Raw genomic sequence first — 14237 nt, 5'->3', positions numbered from 1 at the left:
ATCTCGGGAGATAGATATCTTGTCTCGGCTGCCTTTCAAAAAATAATTAAAACCTTAATTTTTTAGTTCAGATTATATTAATAGTGTAATTTGACACATTTTTAGAGTACCAGGTTAATACACTTTTAACTGTAGGCAAGAAGACAAGAAGGTTTTGTGATTTTGACATGTTGGATTTTTCTGTGCATATTGGGATGTGGCTAAACTGGGATGTAAATACCGAACCATGAATTTGTTGCAGAGTGTGGACGGTATATATATCCATATCTGCACGTAAAATATTGCAAGTTTATATGTTTTGCAGGAAAGGCAGAAGTAGAAATGTCTAGCTAAAACCATGTTGTGTAGGCCTCTTGGCTAAATATGGCAAACATGTTGTTCCTAATAAATAGGTCATCGAACTTGTGTTGTTCTTTTTAGTGAAGCATGTTTAGTTTGATACTTTGATGTCATAAATTTTGCAGATTTTGAGATGCATACTTTTAGGATTTGCTCTTAAAGTTAGACTATTATCCAACTCTTGCATCTTTTCAAGTTTGTTTTGAAGTATTGATTGTCACACTGGTATCATTACATTAATGTGTATCATTATCACTGTCACATGTATTACTCTTATTTATTTCTAGATCATGCTTATATTGCAGAACAATCTTGGTTATCGATCGAAATGGGTAGTTGATTTTGCAGCAGGGTTGTGATTATAGAAACGTGAACTCATTACAAGCATATTGTGGGGTTTAATGGTACTTATGTTAAGCTCATAAAGATTCATGAAATAGCCTAGGAAAATGTGTTGAGCTATGAAAAAATGGACCGAGGCAGCTCACGATCTCATACGCATCATTGATTTGCACAAGAAACTTTGTAGATTGGTATGATTATACCTTAAGGTATAATCTTGCTTCTTTTAGCCACAACTAGTTGTGGAGCCCTCGCTTCGCGCCGGGGGCTCCGTTTTGAATGCGAGTTAAAAAAAAGTCTTGATCTATTTTGTAAAAAAGAATTTTTTTCGACATAACATTGAAGGGTTGTTCCTTTTGTGAAAGTTGCTTCTTTTAGCGTTCGGGTTTTATTTTAAAAAGAAAAAGTTAGTAAAGTGGGGGTTCGATTTGTATTTTAATAAAAGTTAGTGGGTTAAGTTTGTGAAATTTGAAAAAACTTTACGTATAAAGTGGGGGTTCGATTTGTATTTTAATAAAAGTTAGGGGGTTAAGTTTGTGAAAATTGAATATTAGTAAAAAAAAAAAAAAGTTAGTAAAGTGGGGGTTTGGTTTGTATTTTAATAAAAGGTGGGGGTTAAGCTTGTGAAATTTAAGGAAAAATAAACGTACAAAGTGGGGGGTTCGATTTGTATTTTAATTAAAAGGTAAGGGGTTAAGTTTGTTGAAAGTGGGTAAATGAATAGGACTATTCATTTACACTACACCATTTAGATATAGGTATAATATCTATTTTACTTAATTTTAGTCTTTTACAATTTTAAAGATTTATATACATGTTTTTAATTGTGAATTAGGTGTGTATGTATATATATTTGTATGTATAAACTTTCTGATTTTAGAATGGTTCTAATTATCAGGGTCGTCTCATCGTTTTTGAAGGCCCTGTTCGAGACATAAAAATAGGCCCTCATTATTGGGTCAAGACGGAGCTTTTCAGGAGCAGGTGGGTCGATCGTAACTCAAATTTGTTTAAAGCTCCATAGTGAGACCTTATGAATACGAAAAAATTTTTTCTTTTCTTTTTAGACGGCTTTAATGTCAAGAGTCGTATTTAGGAGCTATAAGTTCTGAATATATTGAATAACATTAAATAATCTATATCGACATGACAAGATACAGTTAATAAATTTTATATTTGTTTAATAATTTTTTTTTTCGAACGGCAAAATATTTGTTTAATAATTAACATTAATTGAATTTGTGCTTATAATAAGTATAATTAATTAATAATTAGTTATATCAAATTATAAATCAGAATGCTCATTAAGTAACTATACTATATTATAACAAATTTAATTAGATATTAGATTTATGTAAGACATACTCTTTTTAAATAATATTATTCTTAAATTATTAATATTAATATAATTAGAATTTATAATAAATAATTATTAGTAAATAATAATTTTAATTCATACCTAAATTATGAACATGAATTCGAAGAAATAGAGTCGCAGGCACTCAGGCACGATTGCAATACAAATTCAACGTATATTGGTATTACTTTACTTACTTTTACTAAATTATAAGAATCTGATAAAATAGATATAAACAATATCAATAAATGAATATTAATTATACTCCGTATATAATAAAAATAATAAATAATAAATAATACTAAAATAATATAATATAATATAATACTTTAATTAATTAAATTAATAATCAAAAGAGTACCTTTTAGTGAATTGTGGAATTGATGGAGTGGTGGACGCAGTTGTCGAGGCGGGAAAAAAGTCAGATTCCGAGAAGTCAAGGCGAGTTCTATAATTTCCATAATAACTTCAATAAATAAATAGGAAATGGATCATAGGTATACCCATACTGGACTTATTATTTTGGGACCCTGTTGGATATGGGCCCTGTGCAGTGGAACGGGCTGCAAAGCCCAATATCCGGGCCTGCTAATTATTTGTTTTCAAAAATGAGATCATTGTAGCCATATTGCTTATGTAATCTTCTTTATTTTCAAGTTTGTGTAATAAGTTAAAAAACTATGGAACTTTATAATGCACGTCAAGTATAAACTTGCTTGATTTTAGAATGGTTCTAATTATTTGTGTGTTTCGATATTTTATCAATTAACATGGTGCAGGTCTTGAAGAAAACTAATGTGTGCTTACTTCCTTCATGCTTGAAAATGCTTAATATGTGCATGTAGTACAATAAGAGGGTGGCATGCTAAGAGAGTTGTAAGTATTTATCCCCATTTCTTACGTATTAGATTAATTCAAGTATTTTCTACTTCATCTTCATGATTCCAACAAATATTGTGATGCCTTGATTTGTGAAAACTGTTTCGATATAAGTGATCATGTTGTCACACTTAAAGAAAATCTCTTATCCAGTAGTAATGTGGTTTGGACATAGCTTGGTGCAATTTAAGAATGGTAGTCCATTTCAAGGCAAAAGTATATTGAAGCTTAACAACCATGAAGTAATATGTGTACATAACTTATTAGAGTAGCAATCTAGACCCATTACGGTTTTACTTTAACTTTTTCTGACCACTCTTATTTTAAGTGTGGTTTATTGTTGTTGTTGTTGTTGTTGTTTGTGATTTTTTTTAAATAACCTAATAGGATAAAGGATAATGATAGGGTGTGTTGTGGTTGTTGCCTAACTCATATTTGTTTGATTATTTCTGGGCAGTTGCATATCAAGTTGCATTTGCTATTTCATCCTTACTCTGATGTAAGTGTTTACCATTTTTGTTGCTATTATATATGTTTGTGTGCTTTTATTCTTATTTCTTTTAGTTTCCCTTTCATTTGCTAACTGCTGAAATATGTGTGTTCCTCGCATATGTTAAAAACTGCATAAAACATGTATTTAGTTATATGATTATACAACCTGCGTATTTGCTATATTGATATTTTAAACTGCATAAATAATGTTAAGTTCAAAGAGGCAAAGGAAAATCCAGTTTGTTCATTGTGATTTAACATTTGCTGGTGAAAAATAAATATATATGTGATTGGAAAAAGAGAAAAGGGTTGAAAGATTTTGGAAGTGGATGAAGGAACCACATTTGTTATTGATGAAGTTGTTAAACATAGAGATTTGTGTATTTCCATTATTAATAGTGATGCAAAGAAATATAATTTGTTGATATACTTGATGGTGTTTATGTAAATTTCTAGATGATTGTCACGTTTGCTTAATATGCATTGTAATTGTAATCTAAAGATGTATTTTATATATTTATCTTCAAGGCTAGTGGCGGGCAAGGGCATCGACACCAACGACATTGATGAGTAGGTCCTTTTGTCTTGTTTCGAAATTGTGGTAATGAGGACGTTGTTAGTTAGTGAGATTGGTTATGTTTGTTTATAACTGTTTTTGCCGTTATGACGTTTGTATTTTGGTTTATTTTGCGAGGCTCTGGTTTACTTATCTTTAGTTTTGATCCGGTTGCTTCGGTAGCTTAGTTTACTGTTTTCGAGCTTCGTCCGTGTTTTTTTCGTTTTTTCTTTGTCACTTCCCGAGATAAAATTCTAGCTATAAAGTTTTCGTATTTACGCAAAAATAAAAAATAAAAAAAAACATCCGCTAGGGTTTGTGAACTCGACAAAGGGAATTAATTTGAGATGATGTCATCTCTATAATGGAGTCATATTTTCACAGAGTAAATTACATCTTTTTTCCGTGTTTTTTGTGGTTTGTTTCATTTCAAGTCCTCTACCTTCTATCATAACATCCGTCCTTTCTAATTGACAAGTGATCCGTACTTAACTAATTTTTAGTTAAATTTTTAATTGTACACAATGTTGAGTTGTCTCATCACACATAAGCTATGAGACTAAATATTATGATGCTTATAATAGATTGAGTTCCTCATCCTCTTGAGTTAACTTTTGGGGTTGAATTGAGTTCAAGTTTATTATTTTCGCATGATTATTTTCGCATGAATTGGGTTCAGTAATCTGCGCCTCGTGTGAGAGGGGCGTGTTGAGTATTGAGTTGTCTTATCTCATCCCAGATCGGCTAAGGATCCAAATAATAAGTTAATAGCTTGGTTCCTCATCCCCTTAAGTTAACTTTTTTGGGGTTGAATTGGGCTCAAGTGTTTCTGTAGTGATGGAGGAGGATGACCAAACTGTTTGGTAGGGCTGTAAACGAGCCGAGCCGAGCCCGAGCTTGATAGTGTTCGAGCTCGGCTCGTTTAGTTTTCAGAAAGCTCGAGCTCGGCTCGGTTCGAGCCTTAGATTTTTAGCTCGAGCTCGGCTCGAGATTCATGTGAAAAGCTCGAGCTCGGCTACTTATAAGCTCGTTTTTTTTTTAGAAAACGAAGAACTCAAGCTCGTTAAGCGATATTCGAGCTCGTTAAACAATATTCGAGCTCGTTAAGCAAGCATTTAAATATCCTTTAATCTCAATATCTCAACACTATAAATAGAACATAAGTTAATAATAAGTACAAATACCATTGAAGAATTTGTAGCTTCTTATAAACTTACAGACCACCTCATAAAATTACAAACTCGCACAAGGCATTTAAATAGGTTAGAACTATTTTAACAACACGTTACATTTATAATAATCATCTCTAAACTCTAAAGAATATAAAACTATGTATCTTCAAATTTCAACTTCAGTTAGCCCAAAAGAATAATCACTTGAAATAACCTGCATTATTAAAGAAAATAAACAAATTTATGAGTAGTATGTAAATGACATTAAAAAACATTCTGATTGATAGTCAATAAATTGTACAGTAAAATTAAACGTAAAAGAAAACATATGATCTATCTTTGCCTTCAATAATCAAATACCAAAATCACCAACAAAATATCTAAACATACGATCTACTGTAATACTTAGTGTTGCAAAAAGCTAAACACCATGCGTAATCTTGTCTTGTGTATAGTAAGATGCCCTGAAGAATATAAATCGTATGCAGAATCAACAAAATTAACAAAAATATTTGTTTGAATCATATAAAATAAAACATTAGTTTGAATCATCAAACATTAATTTGGATGCATACATTAAAATATGCTTATAAACAATGAATCGATTCAAAATAAATTACCTGGATTCTTCCTACCTTTGTTCAACAAATTTAGAATTAGAACAATATATAAGAAACAATAAATATAAACAAATGATTGAGATCGAAAAAACTACCTTGTTAGAAATTTCAAACACGCAGCTTTGAAACCTTGTTAAACATTTTTTAAAAGAAAAAAAAAGAGAGTGAGAATTGAAGAGATAAACTTGTAAAATGAACAATTATCGTGTTTTTCGAGCTCGATTATTAAACGAGCCCTATGTTAAGCTCGAACTCGGGCTCGAGCTCGTTTAGGCTCGGCTCGAATCGAGCTTTTAACGAGCCGAGCTCGAGTAGCTTGCGAGTAGCTTGGCTCATTTACAGCCCTACTGTTTGGGTATCGTATCCTGAAAAAGCTAAAGAAGAATCGATAAAAATTATATCTACTGGACTCTGTGCATCTCTTGATTTGTCATTTGATAAATCATATTCAAAGACTAACGGTAGAGTAAGAATACAGTATATCGGAAATTCAGTATTAATGCTCATCCCAAGCCATATGTCATTCACCGGTTATTAATCAATCAATTAATTTAATAATTGATTGATTACTCTCTAACTTTTGTTAGACGTAGTTGTTAGCACTTGTATCAGCTGAATATATATTGACACAATATATCATCTAGGTGCCACTAAAGTGTTACACTTTTGTTTATCTCTTAAGTTTTCTGTTATGCAAATACCTTTACAAAAACTAGTAGATGAGTTATTTGTAACATCCATTATATGTTTTCATATGCCATCAATCAATACAACAATCTATTATTTCAACATGATTGTTTGGATAATCGGAGTTATATTTCAGGTATTTATGCTCCAGTAAGTCATTTTTAATGATTCCGATAATTGTTTAATTTATATGCGGATTTTCTCTAACTTTTACGGTTTTACCCTAACTGTTTTTTTGACCCATTCCCTTCCAGTCTTTTTGATATTGATATATTAGGTGAGAAGAGATTAGTAGTTACACTGAAGTTCCCTTTCAGTATGTATCCCTGGTTGTAACAAGGTAAAAACACATGTAATATTTTGTATGTATTTTCAAATCATGTTGTTTAATTATTTTAAAGCATGTCTTGAAAATTTGTTATGGTAGATGTGTTTATTTTGTGATTCTTATACAATGAAGAAGATTAAATTCATAATTTTTCATTATTATTTAATTGTCTTATCGGTTTCATATTCGTGTAGTCCTTGTCAATGAAATTAGCAATCACCTTCAGCATGACGAACCCCAATAGAACATAAAATCAGTAATGCACATATATTATTTCATGTTTTTTGATATATGCTTTTTCTAGGTATTAATTATTTAATTTGTTTCTATAGCTCATTGCAAAGAAGGTTAAGAAAGTAGACGGGTCAAGTCAGACTAAAAAAAATCACAACATGTAGACGTTAGTTAAGTTGAGGTTAGTCACTTCCTCAATACACACCATATGGAGTTTTATTCTTTGACACACGGTCATTAGGGACATGCATCTTCTATTCATACCGGTTTAAACGGGATGAATGTTGGGATGGATGATGTGTAAAGGTCAAAAAGGGCCATCTTTAGTATGGGTTACTGATAGTCCCCTGTCTGGTTTTCCTATGCTAGAAAAATATGTTTATTTGTTTGATGTGACCCAAATTTTATCGTAATGCTGGCTTTTCTATTGTTAAATCCATGATTATTTATGTGGTATTTAGTAGTTATTGTAATTTGATGAATCAAAATCAAGTGATAACATGCTTAAAGTTATGGGTAGTCAGGTACTTCTATATCTATTCTTAATAATAACCATGTAATGAATATCTTTTTAAACCATACATGTGTAAGTATGATTTTTACTCAAGGCTTAATTAAAGGAACCATCAATGTTAATGACTGAGACTCCTTTGGAAATCAATAGGAAGAAAATAAAAGTTACTAGCCAAAGGTAATAAAATGGTCTTTTGTTGATTGGTATATTAAATGTATCAAATTAGAAGCGTTGAAAATTAAGATCCTTCTACATTACCGCTGACTATCTTTGGAGAAATAAATGATCGGGTAGTTTAGTTTGGCAAATTAAGAAATTTTATTTATGTTTAAGCTCTCTATATATATATATTACCAAACTGTAAGTTCTGTTCACCTACATTTGTTACATGTTTTTATTTTAATAAATTTAGGGCGTTTTAAGTATTGAGCAAACGGGGTCCAAATACTTGGCTAAATCCAAAACGGCCATTAAATTTCTGGTTAATTTATTCTCTTCAATCGTTGGTGGCAAAATCCTTCAGTCTTTATTGTATCTGGATCCCGTCCTCGTATTCGTGGTTTAGTGGTAAGAATTCGTATGTTTTGTTTCAATGTGATTGATATCTTTGAGATAAAATTTCTATGGATACACATAATATTTGTTGTTAAGCCCAGACTGTTGAATTTCAATTTTGGGTATTACTGATTGTAAATTGTTGGTATTAATCTATGATTTCTCGTATTGATGATCTAATTTATGCTTGCAATTTTGGACCTAGCTATAAATTCACTATATGTAATTAAATAGTATATATATATATATATATATATATATATATATATATATATATATATATATATATACACACACGGGGTTGACACTTGTGTGTATGTTTACATTATTATTCAGGGTGGAGTGAAGTTACTAATATGCTTTTAAGTTTTACCTTATTTGGTCAAAACTTCTATCATGATAAATGATTTGGTGTATAATGATATGAACTATATATTCTATAGGGACACGCGCCACCTGGATGCTTTACACTTTTGGAAAACTGAGGGCTCAAGACGATTTAATTTTGAGAAGGGTTAGGATACGCAGGTGGTTGTGTTGTACTTGTCAAGTTGAAAAGTCTTACCCCTCAAACGAAAATGGCTCTACCAAAAGAGAGGGATGATGATGTTGATGGTAAGTTATAAAGTTTAGATTCTAGATTTTAATTATATTTGACACTGTTTTAACCGTATATAATAATATTATTATTATTATTATTATAGTGAGTAGGACCTTTATCTACATGTAATGAAATGTAATGTAGGGCTGCAAAAGGACAAAGTACCACAACTCGATGCTCAAATAACAGTGCCTAAATTTTCTCTTGATGAACTGAAAAGAAAAACTCGGGATTTTGGGTTAGATGCAATGATCGGTGAAGGTTCACACGGTAGAGTTTATCATGTAGAGTTAAATAATGGAACACTTGTCGCTGTGAAAAAGCTTGATGGTTATTTTGAGGCTATATCAGACTTTAGGTTCTCGACTATGGTAAGTCAATGTTTGTGTAAGTCAAGGAAAAAGTTCAACTGTGTAGTTCGTGTAGTTCTGCTTCATGTTTAACACAAACTAATTAGACCCATTTATGCTTCAATGGTTCAAAGTTTCCACCTTTTTACATCTTAAATGAAATAACATCAGTTTTCTCATTCAAGGTTTCAAAGATGTCAACACTGAAGCATGAGAATTTTGTTAAGTTGTGCGGTTACTGTGATGAAGAAAATACCCGTATTCTAGTTTATGAATATGCAACGTTGGGATCTCTACATGAATATTTACACGGTATGACAACCCTTTTTCCCTTCTTTTTGCTTTGTTTATAATAAGTTGATTTAAAATTAGTTAGCCTTAACTGCAGTGGCGATTCTAAGATTATAATTCAATGGGGTCCCAAAATTTTTTCCAATACTATTTATATTAGATTGCTATTTTAGTGATAATTTATCTTCAAAAAAATTATAAATTCGAAAAATATATGGTGACCGAGTAGTATAATTTAGTGGTGTTCTATACAATTTAAAAGAAATACTATAGATTGAAAAATATATGGGGTCATACATTTAAATTGAGTGGTGTCCTATACAATCTCCAGAGTATTTTCTATTAAAAAATTTCAAACTAGCGGTGTCCCATGACCTCACGGGTCTCTTATTAGAATCGTCTCTGCTTAAGTGTCTAGATCTACATATACAGGTACAGAGGGTGTGGAATCGAGGCATGCGCTTGATTGGATGCAACGGGTGAGGATTGCCATTGATGCAGCACAAGGACTAGACTTTTTGCATTACAATTCGTCTCCAACGATAATTCATGGAGACATTAATTCAAAAAATGTATTACTATTTGAGGATTTAAGAGCTAAGATTGCAGACTTTAACCTCTCAGATCGATCATCAAATCTAAGAGCTCACCCGCATTGGACTCGTGTTTCGGGAACCTCTGGCTATCATGCACCCGAGTAATGCTTTTAAACCCTTTCGCATACATGCATACAAAGGCATATAATTAAGGAAAACCTCGTTATAAAAACTTATTACCAAAAATAGAATAACATCCGGATACGTATTTAACAAAATACAGCAAATTAAAAAAGATATTTTCTAAATGTAAGTTTTCTTTAGCCATAGGATTAGTAAAAAGTATTTATTGTTTCATATGCCTTTTAATCAAAAGGAACTTTTCATTCAGCTAAATGTTTTGAATTCAATCTTTATGTAGGTATGCAGTGACTGGGCGTACACACGAGTGTGATGTGTATAGCTTCGGGGTTGTTTTGCTAGAGCTTTTAACTGGTCGGAAACCTTTTGATCACACTAAGCCAGAGGGAGAGCAGAGTCTTGTCACTTGGGTTAGTCGATTTCTTTTTGTTTTATACCTATTTTCCATTTTTAAATTGCAGGTCTCGATAACGGATCATATTTGTCTTTTAGGCATTCAAAAATAGTTTCTTATTGTGGGTTATCTTTTGAATGGTGAGAGCAAGGTTGGAGAACTTGGAACTCTGGGAGGACACGGTCGGAAATTTTTAGGGAGTTCTTGGCAACTCGGGGAGAACTCGGATGATTACTTACGTTGAGTTTTTAGTTTTTAAATATAAATATATATGTTCTAATATAAATTCTAATAGAATTTGACCAATTTGCCGAGTTTTTGACCAGGTTTCTGAGTTTTTGACTCAGTTGCCATTTCTGAACGAGTTAGCGAGCTGACCGAGAACTCCCCGAGTTGGCCGAGTTGACCGAGAACCTCCTGAAGCCGAGAAACTTGGCTGTTTAACGAGTAACTCGTTCCTTGACCAAGTTGGGCACCGAGAACTCGGATGATGATCTAAACCGAGAACTCCTTAAGAACTCGATATAGTTGGTCTAGTTTTACAACACTGGTTGAGAGATGTGATGATGGGACCCTCAAATTGGGATGGAGACTTCATACAAGTGATTATAACCAAATTTGGACCAACTTTTGGGTTATTGAGTCTTATAAGTCTAAATTTAAAGCTAAATCATATTCAAAGAAAGGACATCATATTCAACATGTTTCATTTATACAGTACAAAACTAATATAACCTCTATGTATGAGTTTTTTTCTAAAGGCTAAATTTATTAAACTAAAAACTAGCAAGAAGCTTGAGATATAGGGAAAAAGAAAACCAACTACAAACACACCCACGTACCCACGAGACACGAAGTCTATTAAAACATTTGCCGACCAAACATTATTTTTCGTCAATCATGTATGAGATTATCTATATCTGAACCTTTTATACTTGCTGTCATGTATAGGCTAAACCAATGCTAACCGAAGGCAAAGTTAAACAATGTGTTGACCCAAGGCTCAATTACGAGGATCATTCCGAAGCCATTGATCAGGTTTTTTAACTTTTTGAAAACCATAAAATAATAATATCTTTATTTTAATGTTTCTGAAATCCATAATATAATAATATTTTATTTATTAACTAACATTATATTTTTAAGTAAAATTTTATTATATTAATTAACTAACCTACAACATTTGTTTATATAGCTGGCGAAAATTGCAGATTTATGTGTGCGTGATAGATATGCGGTCAGGGCTGGAATGAAATTTGTTGTGATGGCCCTACAACAACTTTTAGAGCCTCCCTACACGAGACCTTACACGAGGCCTCCCGACACCAGCAATCATAAATTGAGACCCCTTGGGATGCTCACGTTTATTGTCCCAACATTTGCGTTCGTGTGTTTGAAGCTTTGGAGAATGAAAGCACGTCTACCAAGCCCGTGAAGCGAGAACCCCCTTTAGATTTCGATTTGATGGAGACATATGTAGTGTTATTATTCTTGCTTTTATAGTTTCTATTTAGAGAACATCTATGTGAGCTTGTGTTAGGATTCACATACTACACATCTCGTTGGTTTTTCAAATTTTGTTCAAACAATTAAAACTTGGTCAAGTTGGAGTCTCTTAAACCTTTTAAAGTTTGTAACTCTCTTTACCCATGTAAAGTTTCACTTCTGACCTCTTTGCACCCGATTGAGCTATGTAACACTTTCCTGCTAATTACGTTTAGACTATTATCGTAATAGTAAATAATAATTCAGACAAAAGAAAACGAACAAGTTGCGACACGTAATAATAATTTAACGCACCTATTCTCGCTCTTCTTAACTTTGATATTTTTCAGGTGGAATGCGACACGTCTGGTGTCGGTATATGTGGTGTTTTGAGCTGGGGCGTTGGTGAAAAACTAAATGAAGTACGACGGAAATATTCCGCGTATGATCGTGAATTTTATGCGATTGTGCGGACACTTAGAAACTTGGAGGCACTATTTACTTCATCAAGAATTCGTTCTCTACTCAGACCACGAATCCCTGAAGTATATATATTCAGGGGCAACACCAGTTAAATCCTCGTCACGCCAAATGGATAGAGGCTCTCCAAGATTACACTTTTGTCATTAAACATAAAGCAGGGAGACTTATTCAAGTCGCTGACGCGCTTAGTTGTCGGCCTGTTTTACTCGGGACTGTTCAGGTTGGCGTCACCGGGTTCGAAACTATCCAGAATGGTTATCTTGGTGACATATGATGCTAGTCAAGTGGCCCGACTCTATTTTCCTGAAGTCAAAGCTTCATGGTATTCCAAAAACATTGACTTCGGATTGTGATGTTAAGTTTATCAGTCATTTCTGGAGGACGTTGTGGGCACGTGTGGGTCCATTGCATCAGCCACAAGCCGACGGTCAAAAGAGTTTGGGTAATTTGTTACGAAGTCTTGTTGGGAACCACCCGAAACAGTGGGATCTAACTTTTCCATAGACCGAGTTTGCTTTCAATCGGTCCGTTAATCGTACAACCGGCAAGACTCCTTTTGAGGTGGTGTATGGTCGAAATCCCTTGACTCCGCTCGATCACATTCCTAAACCACAGGTTATTGATGTTTCTTCAGAAGGGCACACTCAGGCCGACCAAATCAAAGAAGTCCATCACCAAGTTCATGAGCACATCAACAAGTATAATGTTGTGTACAAACGTCGGGCCGATACTCATAGCAAAAAGGTACGTGGTTTAAAGGAAGGCGATCTCGTGTGGATTCACTTACGAAAAGAGCGTTTTTCGGAGGTCGTTTTGGTAAACTTCCGGGGCACTATAACATTTCTGCGACATTCAACGTGGCTGACCTTTCACCTTATTTTGCGGACGATTTTGACTCGAGGTCGAGTCCTTCTGAAGACGGAGGGGATGATGCAGATATGCCGCAGCATGGGCCTTCGACTGTTGGGCTAGGTGATTATCTTATTGGGCTGGAGAAACAGTGGCGTGTTGGGCCAGGTTAAAGGAGTCGTGGCAGCTGCAAACAAGGAAGAGTCAGTTTGGGATAAGGACGTTTGTGTTTATCAAAAAGTGGTTGATATCGAGTCTTTTGGTTTAGTATAAAAAATTGGTCATCAGTCATCCTTGTTTAGGAGAATATTTTTTATTGTTTTGAACCTTTTTTCGTGAATAAAAATCACAAGTCACGGTTGACTTGTTTGATTTCTTGTGCATGTTTTATCAATTGTTTAGCCACGATCTTGCATTAATAACGTTTTTGTGTACCTTTGAGCAGCTTCTTGTGCCCTGATTCAAGCGGAAGAACCACATCAAATTCATCATCAGGTAAAGGATATATATATTGCTCAACAAATCGAAATTTAACCACACGTTCCTCTGTTGTACCTACTACTTATTGCACGGGACCAGATTCCGAGGAAAAGCTATTGCCATATTCATTCTCTTCCTTCAATACATCCATTCGGCAACAGTTAACTTACCACACCACATACATGATTATGAACATATTAGGATAAAAAACGAACAAAAACTCACCAGATCGAGATTTTAAGTCACCGTCAATCGTCGCGAAAGTTGTAGTGATCTCAACATTATCATAAAAGCTTAAATACCTCAAGGTAGGTACTAAATGAATTGAATGTTAAAGAGGCTCAAAAATAATCTTTTTGAGAGCCAAAAATTCCAAATTTTTAAATGAAAAAAACGAGCTGGGTAGTTTATGGCGGTAATCCGAATGATTAGCTAATATAAGGCGTTGTAAAGTATTTTTTCTTGAAACAACAACAACAACATGCCCAATCTCACATGCGTGAGGTACGGGGAGGTGAGGCGTAGACAACCCTTCCCCTATCCTAGAAAAAA

At 33.5% G+C, this 14237-nt stretch overlaps 1 pseudogene; it reads left to right on the top strand.

Annotated features, from left to right (window-relative positions):
• Nucleotides 1-6547: 6547 nt before the first annotated feature.
• LOC139900755 (PTI1-like tyrosine-protein kinase 1) lies at nt 6548-13378 on the top strand (annotated as a pseudogene).
• Nucleotides 13379-14237: the final 859 nt, after the last annotated feature.

The sequence above is a fragment of the Rutidosis leptorrhynchoides genome, chromosome 3 (genome assembly GCF_046630445.1).
Source record: "Rutidosis leptorrhynchoides isolate AG116_Rl617_1_P2 chromosome 3, CSIRO_AGI_Rlap_v1, whole genome shotgun sequence".
NCBI classification, from domain to species: Eukaryota; Viridiplantae; Streptophyta; class Magnoliopsida; order Asterales; family Asteraceae; genus Rutidosis; species Rutidosis leptorrhynchoides.
Note: the sequence above shows the minus strand (reverse complement) of the source record. Positions and strands in the feature narration are given on the sequence as shown.